Raw genomic sequence first — 12368 nt, forward strand, 5'->3', positions numbered from 1 at the left:
TAATTATTAAAAAATATCTTTGAAAAAATACGGTTTAATCGTCTGAGTGACCCTCTTAATAAAAACTTATAATAATTTATTGTTTAAAAAGAATGACCACAATGATCATACATGCATTGTTATATTTTTTATATCGTTAGTACAAACTCGAATTGATATATTAGAATAACTCCTTACATCTGCAAGGCCACTATATTCTATTCATGTCAGTCTAATAATATTATTATAAAAGTAAAAAAAACTTACAAAATCATTGTAGTACTGGTACAAACCAGCAGCCCTAAACTAGAATTAAAAAAAATCAGAAGTCAGAACAAAGGATAAAAACCAGCAATCGTCAATTTTATTTGGTTTGGATTGATTTTTAACACTTCTAGTAATTATACTCCCTCTTTTTTATGCCTTTGTCCATTTTCTGCATTATTAATATAAAATCGTTGAAATGATAAAATTTTTATATATGTTTTTGGAGAAGAAGTGGTATTTTGAACTATTTACCATTTAATTTATATATCAATATCAACCTTTGTCCCTCACTCTTACAGATTTAATATTAGTAACTGAAAATTCAATTTCCATATACTATCAAAGTGAAATATCAATTATATGTCTTCATTCCTTTCTTGATGAATTTCATGCATTTAATTTAATTCTATATCTACCAGTCTCATTTAAACATAGTTAGGGACTCTTTCTCTCACATTCAATCTCTCTCGTTGCCTCCTTCATCATTCACCACCCTATATGTGGTTCGCATCTCTACCACTATTTGGACTTTGAAGTAGCTCATTATTAAAATGATTCTGGCAAATATTTTTTTAAAGATTAATTTGACTTTAGATAAATTTATAAAATATCGAATGATCAGTGATATGTCATGTGTCACTGATATAATATGTCAATTATTTTATAATATGTATAATTAATTTATCATATTATATTACTTGACACTTAAGATGATATATTATTATATAATTAACGAAAAAATTAATTTAATTTATAATTATATTTTTTATGAATTAATTTGACGTGTTTAACTTTTTAATGGGCTTGCTACACATTCATGTAACCATGTAATCAAGTTGGCCCAAACCCAAAACAACTAACGTGTTTCCAATCTCATTAAAAAAATATAATTTTCACGTGCCACATACAAACGAAACAACTACTTCATTCGCACTTCATTATGAAAAAATGTTCCTTTTTCTTCAACACACACAAAACCGCTTCGTCTCTTCGAATCTCTCTCAAAATCATTCAAACTTCAGTCACATTCTTTGCGAAAAGCACTACTGCAGCAGAATCGCGAGAAGATTTGGTAAGGAACAACAAAAAAAGAACGAAAACAGCATCATAGACTACAAAAGGCATGAGAAAAACTACTGTTCATCTGAAATCTTGCAATGTCGCGTTTCTCCTAGTTGTATTTTAGGTTTACTGAATTTATTTTCTTCATTTAGTAGATCAAACTATTGTGCATGCCTTTCTACAGTATAACTAGGGTTTGGAATGAAATTTATTGTTGTTTTCATTCAGTTCAGTAGACAGTGTAACGAGCGCTTTGAAATTAGTTGTTACACTGTTCAGTACTTCTTTTGTACGGAAAAATACTATTCTTGATGATTAAAAGTAGAAAACGATTTATTCTTGACATGAACATTGTTCGGTTCGGTGGCATTCTTGAAATACTGTGATTGAATTTTTACAGTAGTATAACTAGGGCTTTGGAATAAATTTTGTGGATATTTTTAAATTTGACCAAATGAATTTTATTCGGTTCGGTGGCTTCCTTTTGCTTTGTTCAATGGCTTTTAATTGACTTGATTAAGATATATATGCTTGTACTTAATGGTGTATTGAGTGAAGTATTGACCAAACTTTTTCCTTACAGCAAAACAGAACAAGACAATGGCAACAATGAAGGAGAAGCCGCACTATAACGTAAGCACATTAAATATATTTATCCGCTTTCATTCGAATAATATCTATTTTCTATTATAAATATATCCTCACATTTTGTTTCAAAACTTATAGAAAAATCATTATTGCAGATGCCAAACAAAGACAATGGCAACAGTGTACAGGAATATGACTCAAGAAAAAAAGATATAGTGGAAGAAATGGGATTTGGTGCCCTGGCACATGTCCCAGAAATAAATGTCTCTCATATCCTGTTGAGAGAATTGATTGATCACTTTGATGAAGAGAAAGAATGCTTGAAAACTCTCCAGGGCAGAATATACATAACTCCTCAGAAAGTAGCAGCTGCCCTGGACATAACCAACGGAGGTAATACACTTTTCACTTACTGCTTATTTTCAGTTCATTGGTTTATAGAAAATTAAATTGCGCTTTTTTTTTTACTGATTTGTGCTACTAAAATATTGTAGGGAATTGTTTTGATGATAAGGTTGATTACAACAACCTAAATCCAGAAGACAAGGAATGTGCTGGATATGAGCGTAGAAGGGGAGGAGAACCGGAAAAAATTCAAGAGGACTTTTGTTGTCTTCATACAAAAGTGCTTCTTGCTGCCCACAACGGTAAGTGTGGCCTCCCCAATCCATAATTAAGCCACCGATCTTTCATGTCGACAACATTCAGGAATGGAATTGGGCAAAACATATGCTCAACTTCTTGACGAAAGGAGTTGAAAACAAGAGAAAGGGGAGGAAACAGTCTGTTGATGGCTGTGTTTTTGTGAAAGTATATCAACAGAGAAGTAAATGATGCTTAGGTGGCCCATTGGACAAAGCAAATGATGCTTGAACGGATTTCTAGAGAAGTAACAGAACTATTGATAAACACACACTCTACTAAAATTTCCCCTAAAGTTTAGTTTCAAATACTTTAAAAATACTCTACTAACTAAATAAACTTCTGTTTTAGGTTATAATTAATTTATTTGTCATACTGGTAATTGTTCACCATATGAGCCTTTTTCGGTTTGGTGGGCTCGCATATTTGCTTCACCTGATTGTTACTGTATTCAATTGAGTCCTTGTGCATGCAAAATGTTTCTTTGATCATTAAATAATTATCATGTTTTATGGCTTTTTATTCAGCATCATTCGGTAAACCGGGTTGCTCATGTTGATTAAATAGTTGTTATTGTATTTCTCATTAAATAATTGAGTCCTTGTTTCTGTTTTAGGGAATTCTGTACAAAAAAAAAAGAATGAAAAAATAGAAACAAGAAAGTTGGATAAAAAAGAAAAAGGAAAGAAAATAAAAAAAATTGTCGATCTGGATTCTTCTTCGGAAGAAGAAAGATTTTTCGAATCTGAATCTCAATCTGAATCTGACAAAAGACCACCGGCAAAGAGAGCAAGACAAAAGAAGGTGCTTGTTGAGAAGGATTCACAATCAACAAGTGAAACTGAAAGCATTTCCACAGATTCAAAAAGCAAAAGTGAATCCGAAAATCAGTAAGTTTAATTTTCATATTGATTTCATTTAACTTGTAGCTTAAATTTGTTCTTATACATTTGTTCTTATGTATTGCAGAGAAGAAGAAATAAAAAAAATGGAACAAAGAAAAAAAAACAACCACCGAAGGTGGTTAAAAAAAAAAGGAAGCCTGTGCCAACAGATTCAGAGAGCACAAGCAAATCTGAAAGCCAATAAGTATTGTTCAGCAAATGAATTCCTTTCAGTTTGGTGGTCTTCTAATTTTCGGTTCTGCCTTTTAATTATTTTTGGTTTGGTGGTATCTGTCAATTTGGTTGAATTGATTGTTATTTTCTTGTTCTTGCTTATATTTTTCTCGGTTGTAAATTCAATGTGTTTGTTTGTCTTGCAGAAAATAAGAAATTGAGAAAACACCCATAATAAAAAGAAAACAACCGCAAAGAGTGACAAAAAAAAAACCAAATCTGACAAGAAGTAAGTTTCTTGAATCAGATTTTCTTTTATTCATACTTTCATTTTAGGTGTATTGATATTTATTTTATGAACTTTCAGAACTAAACAAGGAAAAGACAACACTGTAGAAAGAAGAAGGCAAGCGTTAGAGATGATAAGAGAAAAGAGATAAAAAAAAATGATGGAGCTCAGTCAACACACATTGCTCCGGATCAGTTTGCCTCAACAGAGGTACGAAATGAATCCTCTGAGACGTAAGATTCAATTTCTTATACCAAGTTCTTTTCCTTTCTTTGCTTACTTTTGCTAGAACCTTTTGTAATTCCTCTAGATTCAATTAATAATATTTATTTATCTTGGTTAGACTGCCAACTGTAAATCTGGAAAGTGAACCACTCTTGCAGACTCAGGGAAGCTGCGCACCATCTGTAAATGCCCAAGACAATACCAGGTTCGTTGCACTCTTTACTTTCGGTTCGGTATTTTCAAAAAATGAATTTGATGTGTTTCTAGACCTCTGCTTTGTAAAATATTTTAGAAAAAAGAAAATCCATCCAAGAAAGACTTTAAAAAGTCCACCAGTGTAAGTTAAAAATATTTATGTTACTCTATCAGATTTAGGTAATTAAATTTTGTTTAATTAATCTCACAAAAAACGTGTTTAAATGTCAATAGCGCTACACCTAATTCTGATCTACAAATCATTCAGGTTCAACAAGAAACTCATTCTGAACCTTTGAAAATGTGAGCTTTTCAATGTGCAGATTCCCGTTTCTTAGAACAAATTCTAATTATTCAATATTAACTTCTTCCTTGTTTACATTCCTTAGAAATCATCTTGCATTGTCTCTTCCAAGTTCTCTTCAGGAAGAGTTGATCAATGATGACTTTATCTATGTCCCTCCAAAGAGTCAAACACAACAAACCTCTAATAAAGAGTAAGTTTATAAATATTTGTTCACCACATGAATCTTGTTCGGTTTTGTGGGCTAGGTAATTTTAAATCATTACTGAAATATTTGTTGTTTAATGCAGCAGCCCTACAAAACAACAAGAACAACAACAAGAAGAAGAAGAACAACCTGAATTGTAAGTTTTACCATTATTCACCATATTGCTTAATTTAGGTTCAGTGGATTTGGTTATTTTAAATCACTTGATAGATAGTGTGTTCAGGATTTAGGGTTATTTTAAATCACTTCAACATCTATTAATGCAGCAGCCTTTTGGAACCACAACACTAGCCCAGCAAAGAAGCAGCAGTGCAGCAATCGGAAGAAGAAGTAGATGTTAATGTGTAAGTTTCACTGCTTATACAAATCCCAATAATTTCACTTCACTACATGTTTTAATTGTAAGTTTTATCTCTTCTGTTTCTTACAGCTGCCCTCCGGAACCTAAAAAGAAGGCTGTCGAGATATCTTCATCGAGAAAAACAGAGCCAAAACCTGCGTTGTCTCTTACGAGTTCTGTTATTGAAGAATTATTGAAAGATGACTATTTCTATGAAATTTCTGATGATGAGTAAGTTGCACATAAAAGTTCTTTTTATTAATTTAAATGAGTTGTTTTTGAACTGTTATCGGTTTAATGCAACAGCCCTGTCGAAGAAGAACAGCAACCTTGCCAAAGGGAAGATGATATGCCTTCCTTTAACCTTGGGATAAATCCACCAGCATTTCAACCAACTGATCCCTCTGAGCCGCCTGTTTCACAGCTTGAAGTCCTAGCAGAGGCGGTGGTAGATGCTGGAGTGACGGCAGCATTAAAGTTTGTTGAAGCAACAACTTCCGAGCCACCCTTGCCAGCTGCTACAGTTTTAAAAACTCTAGAAAAAAAAAATGAAAATCTCAAAGGAGTTGATCGAAAAGTGTTATCATTTGATGACACATGTAAAAAAGACAAAAGATAGTAGCAACGAATATGATGCAATATTCGTCTTGAAACATGGGACGCTTTATGAGGGGTTAAGAGGATATTTCATGTCTCTAATGCCCGGAGAACAAGTGCATACCTCGGTAAATTCTTTCCCAATTGCTTTAAAAATAATAATTTTTCTAAACACTCTTATACAGTATATCTCATAACTTTTCTTTATGTAGGTTGTCAGTATACATAGCATGATTCTCAACCAAATCAAAGTTCGGCGGTATCAGGAACAAATAGACATTGTGCCGCTGGATATTGTGGTAAGCTAAATTTCTTATTCACTACTGATTCCTGTTCGGTTTAGTCAGAATGTTAATATTGGTTCACCTGATTCTTATGTGTTCTGTTGAGTTCTTTTGCATGAAGAAAACTTTTTTCTTCATGAATGAATATTTTTCACTTCATATTCAGCATATGAATTGTGTTCGGTTCGGTGGAAATTTGATTTAACTAATCTTCGTTTTGCAGAATTTTATGTTGGGAAGACATGGCGTGGAGTACATTGATAAAACGACAAACAAGGCATACCGGTTTGATATTGAGCAGTATGCCCACTATCGCCAGTTTCTTGACAAAATAAAACTTGCTTCGCATCCATTTGTAAGTTGTAATTTCTAAAAATTCTTCAATAATTCTCTCATCAGTTTTTTGTTTCCACTGAAATATTCTATCATTTACCCACAATTCAGCTATTTGTGCCAATTTGCAACGGAGCTCATTGGTGGTTGTGGATTGCTGATGTCAAGAAAAAAAAATTTTATGTGCTTGACTCTACTAATAAGCCAGAAAAACATATACCTGAATCAAGAGTGATGCTAAAAAAATTTGTTGTAAGTTATTCTTCTTGTAAATTATTCAAATAATTTAGTACATGAAATGAGTTCGATTCACTGTTGATGCTTTTTTTTTAATTTTTGTGTCCCTTTTAGGGATTAATAATTTCTCAGATGAGGGTTTACGCTGGGGCGGAACCCTTAATGGAAGATGGGCTGGGGAAAGAAGTAGAGTATATCCAACTGAATAGTCAACGTACAGAGTAAGAATCTTTCTCTTCTATAGTGCTATATTTGATGTATTTTATTTTGTATACTATTAATCGTATTATACTCAATTTTTTCTTAGATATGATTGTGGAATATACATCATGAAATGGCTCGAAATAATCGATCCACGAAAAATCAACAACGGGAAGAGATGTAAATATAGAGCTTGGACACAAGTAAGTACTTTCTAAATTAATAAACTTCTTTCTTTTCTTATTTCAGTTGGGTTCATTTGTTATGTAACTAATTCCTTTCAATTGAAATGTAGGAAGAGATTGATGACTTCAGGTACCAATATGGTCCAAATCTTCTGTTGCATGAAATGAACAAAATCAGAGAGCAAGTGATTGGGAAATCTGAAGCAATAAAATGCCAAAGCCATCTGCTGCCCTCTTCAGCCTTTATTGTAAATTCACATATGGGGATTTAGATAGTAAATAGGATATACTGTGATTCACTGGTTGTATTTGACAATATTTTGTTTAACTTGTTTAAAAAAGCAAACAATGCTTCTTTCAATGTATATATGTGAATATTAATGTAAATGCTAATCTATGTATCTAATCTTAATATCAATAATTTTTTTAATGTATTCAATGTACTCATCTCACATCTGAGATGTTAATTTATAAATCTCTTGAAACTGTCTGGGTGCTATTTTATTTCAAGTTCTCAGTGATTACAATCAGTGTATTTACCAATACATTAGTAACACCAAAAACACAGTGAACCGAAATTAATACACTAGCCGAACCGAAAGTTTCAAACGCACTGAACCCTGAACCCTAAACCCCTAAACCCCTAAAACCCTAAACCCATAAACCTCTAAAACCCTAAAACCCTAAAGCCTAACACTAAACCCTAAATCCTAAAACCCTAAACCCTAAACCCTAATTCTTAAACCCTAAACTCTAAACCTTAAAACCCTAAAGCCTAACACTAAACCCTAAACCCCTGAACCCTGAACCCTGAACCCTGAACCCTGAACCCTAAACCCTAAACCCTAAGCCCTAAATCCTAAACCCTGATTCCCGTTTCTCAAAACAAATTCTAATTATTCAACTTAGAAATTAATACACTAGACGAATCGAAAAATTTCATATATCAATATAGAATTTCACAAAAAAAGTGACTATTCATTAAACACTAACAACAGTCAGAAATTACTCCTGCTATAACCATGGTGAACCAAAATTTGCTCATGAGTGAACAAAAATTTACATTAATAAAAACTATAACTTGTACAATCCTCTCTTGGATAATTCATATCTGGTGCATTGTAAAGAGTGGAGCTTGACTAAATCGATGATGCGGAGTCTAACAGGTTCAACTACAAAAGACATAATTAATTGTATATTAGCAAAATGAACAATTGAATTTTTAACTAATCAAAAGCAAGTCAATTTTACCTCGCTTGGAGCTGTCTTTTTCTTTTTCTACATGGCATTTGAGATCTTTTTTTCCAGGTTTGATCCAAGTCTGTTCTTGGGCCGACCTCTTGTTTTGACACGTGGTGGGCTTTGAAGGTCATTCACATTGCTTAATGTCGCTTCTTCGTGCATTAGCAAACTTTTTCCTTTGCTTCTCTCTTGATATTCTTCCATCTCCGCCATGACCTTGTCAAATGCTCGGTGTAGAATTCTGGTCAACTCTTCAAACTCATATGCAAATTCACATATATTGTGCAACCGAAATACCAATTCGTCAAATCTCTTACTTCTCGGCTCCAATAGAGGTTTATCTTGACTACTCTTGATGTGTGTATGCCTCCTCTTTATGTTCTTGCTCCAGCATTTCAATATGTATTTCGGTGCCACGTTATCCACTCGCTCAAAGCTTAGGACTCTTAGGGAATGGCGGCACAATATGCCCCTAGACTCAAACAGCAAGCAATGGCACTTTACATCTCATGATACTGTGTCATAGGTGATGACAAACTTGTTGAATGTGGAGTTAGAAACCTGCTTTATGACTTCATATGTTGTGAAACCTAGGGTGGAATGCATTGATCTTATGATACAGTTCACTTTACCTCTGAATTAAGCTTGAACTTCCCTGAACTTCTCATGGGTATATACATGCTGAAACTGTGCTTCTATTGCTGATTTTGTTGTGCCTGGTATCACGGTGTAAAAATCTGCAGCATCGAATTCTCTTTCTGCTTGCTCTTTGCTTGCTAGGCAATTGTTGTATTGCTTCACGAATTGTCTCAAGGAGCTATTCTGTGTGATGAACTTGTTGAAAAATGAATGCATGCTCTCGCTCCTTTGTGTACTTCTCATTCTGGCCCAGAAGTGGTGATCCAAATAAACTGGAATCCATATATGCCGATCATTGTACAGCTCTGCAAAACAAACCAAACCCATAAGGTGTGGTGAACCGAAAACAGTTCATGCTTTGGGAAAAAAAGATAATGAGCATGAAAATAATTTGAATTGAAACCTCGATTACCTGAAAGCCACTTGTTGCCTCCGAGGCCATACTTTGTGAGGAAATCATTCTAGTTTCTGTCAAATGCATCTTTTGTGTACGAGTTCCAAATAACATGGCTCATCTCTTGTTCAATATCGATGTGTCCCTTGTAGCCGTTTAGTTTATTTGGGATCTTTTTCATGATGTGCCAGATACACCAGCGGTGAATTGTTGTTGGCATGCATAGCTCAATTGCCCTTTGAATCGATGTGCATTGATCGGTAAGAATGCCTTTTGGTGCCTTCCCTCCCATGCAACGTAGCAAACACTCAAATAGCCATTTGAAAGATTGAATGTCCTTATTTTTCATCAGTGCACATCCAAGAAGTGTCGACTGGCCGTGGTGATTCATGCCAACAAAAGAACCTAAAACCAAATTGTACCTGCATAAATAAGCGCACCCAGACTTGGTGAACCGAAAAATATACATTCAAAGAACATGAAAAATATATGTCACTGAACGAAATACCTGTTTGTATTATAGGTGATGTCAAATGAAACCACGTCTCCGAAATACTCAAATGCATATCTGCTTCTTGCATCGGCCCAAAATGCATGTTTAATGCAGTGATCGTCTTCAAGGTTGAGCTCGAAGAAGAATATTTGATTCTTCTCTTTCATTCTTAGTAGGTACTTCCCAAATTCTTTGGCATCGTCTTCTTAAAAAATATTCCGTACTTCCCTTGTGATGTAATTCCTCATGTCTTTTTCTATAAAACCTAGTTCACGGTTGCTGCCAGCTGCTGCTACAAATGATTGGTAAGTTTTGCTCGGTCTGATTCCAGCTTCCTTGTGGGTTTCAATGGTGCGACGCACAAACATGCTAAGCTCCCTGTGTTGTTTGAGCATCTCTGCCCGTTCTGGACAGCAAGGATGTGAGTGATTCAGAACAACTTTGGAAATTGTCCAAATACCGACGTCCTTCATTATGTGTACATAAATCCTGGCTGGACAGTTTAACCCAGCTGAGGGTTTTGTTTTCAGAGTTGGAGATATCTTGGATTTTCACCTCCCCTCTCTGGTGCATACAATTAGTTGATTCTTAATTTTGTCTCCATCCCGAGTCGTGTTCCTTATTTTGGTAGAAAAACCGGCAAGTTTGAAATAACGTTTATAGAACTTTGCAGCTTCTTCTAGTGTCTCAAAAATCATCCCCACTTTTAGGACAAATCTTTCATTCACAACACAGCTGGTCTGTCCAGTGAACCGAAAACGTCATTAACGGTGAAATAATTCTATAATACTTACCGAACCGAAATGTTACTAACAGTAAATGAAAGATAATCCATTATACAAAACCAAATTCAAAACAACTCTGTCTACAATTTAGATAGTATCAATTCAATTCAATTCAGATTCAGATCACCTCTGTCCATTCAATTCAATTCAAATAAAATTAGCAATTGCATTCTATTGAATTCGATTCAAAATTCAATAATCCAAACCTCATCAAATTGATGCGTTTCCGAAGAATAATCGCACTCATTCAACTGATTTGAAGTTGATTCATTCATTGTTTCAATTCAAAACTCCAAATCAAAGAAAAAACAAAGAAGAAGAAGAAGAACGACGAAGCTAATTACGTCAAAGTCAATCCAGATCCATAATGCAGAGAACAAGAAATTTTATTAGGTTGAAGAAGAAGAAGAACGCGAACAGAGAAAAAGAAGAAGAACGAAAACGCGACAAGAGAACAAGGTTTACGTTGAGAAAGGTTTACGTTCAGAAAAGTTTATCACGAAGAAAAGATTTACGTTATATACGTTATATGAAGCGCGTGTATAAACGACTGTAGGATGAGGAAACGCGCGTGTAGAGAAAGTTACTTGGATAACATCCATGTATTTTTTACGTAAATGTAGAGCTTTTCTGATCTTTTAAAGATTAAATTAATTTTCACGTAATCTTTCATAATCTCTTTAACATAACCTAGATAATTAACTAAAGATTGGAAGAAAGTATTCGACTAATCGTCATCCCCCTAAACTTTGAATTATTAATGGGATAAAAATTTGGCATACAACGGTTGCAGGTTGCAGTTAATTAATGAGCCCAAGCAAATTACGTGGACTAAGGAGAAATAATGAGTTAAGACAAAGGACAATGACAATGCAACTAATATCCCATTTCAACTATAATAACAACAGAATGTGAACTTTCTCTATTTATATCAGATTAGGAGGACATGTGCCTTTCGTGTTCATTTGGGTAATGCTGTTTTCTTTTTCTTTTCTTTTTTTTTTTTTTTGGTTATATTATTAAAAATATTTTAATCTTGGTTTCATGTGTAAATTGCTGCAATGAGGTTACAATAATTTTTTTTATTGGGTTCGAGGATTTTTAAGAAGATGGCGCTTGAGATTGAGAATGGTTTGAATTGTTTGACAACCCAAATTGAGATTCATTAGAGGGAAAGGTTAAATTTATCAGTTAGACATGATAATCAATGCATCATCCCTTTACATTCTGTGCTTGACCAATGATTACTTCAATGACAACAAATGTCGCCGAGATCTCAGGTCTTAAACTTTAAACATTTGATTCAGCCCCAGGAACAGGACAGCCAAGGTGAACCTGAAATATTTCTGATTATCCTTTTTTTCATGCCAAAATATCAAGCACTGGCTGGGTGCCTATTGAGGATATCGTAGATTTGAGCAAAAGTGAGACTGAAAGGCAAAGGCGTGAAGGGGAAAGTGTTTGACAAATATATTTGCAGATGATGTGATTGAAGTGAACAACTTTGGTTGAGAAGAAAGGTATGTCCATTTGCCAGGAGCTCAATTTAATTTTGTCAGAAGAATGTATCTTGAGAGCTAATAACATTTTCACATTTTTTTTAATTAGTTTTTGAAGGAGCTGGAGTACATCACTATTAGTTTCCCCTGGAACTAAAGTGATCTCAATTTTCGGGTCTGGAACTTGAAACATCAATTTTTAAAGGTTATGGAAACCTTAGCAAGGCAAAAATTCAGTCCATGTCAATATCCATCTGGTGTAGTGTAAATTTGAGTTTGATGTAACCATGTGAAATTGTTTGTATGCTAATATTCTAGAAAA

General features: G+C 34.1%; 1 long non-coding RNA gene across 1 annotated transcript; it reads left to right on the top strand.

Moving 5' to 3' along the window:
* Window positions 11575-12229, top strand: LOC110269961. Its single transcript, XR_002358927.1, has 2 exons — window positions 11575-12067; window positions 12156-12229. It is a non-coding gene; the product is annotated as an uncharacterized LOC110269961 (long non-coding RNA).

This window comes from Arachis ipaensis, chromosome B01 (genome assembly GCF_000816755.2).
Source record: "Arachis ipaensis cultivar K30076 chromosome B01, Araip1.1, whole genome shotgun sequence".
NCBI classification, from domain to species: domain Eukaryota; kingdom Viridiplantae; phylum Streptophyta; class Magnoliopsida; order Fabales; family Fabaceae; genus Arachis; species Arachis ipaensis.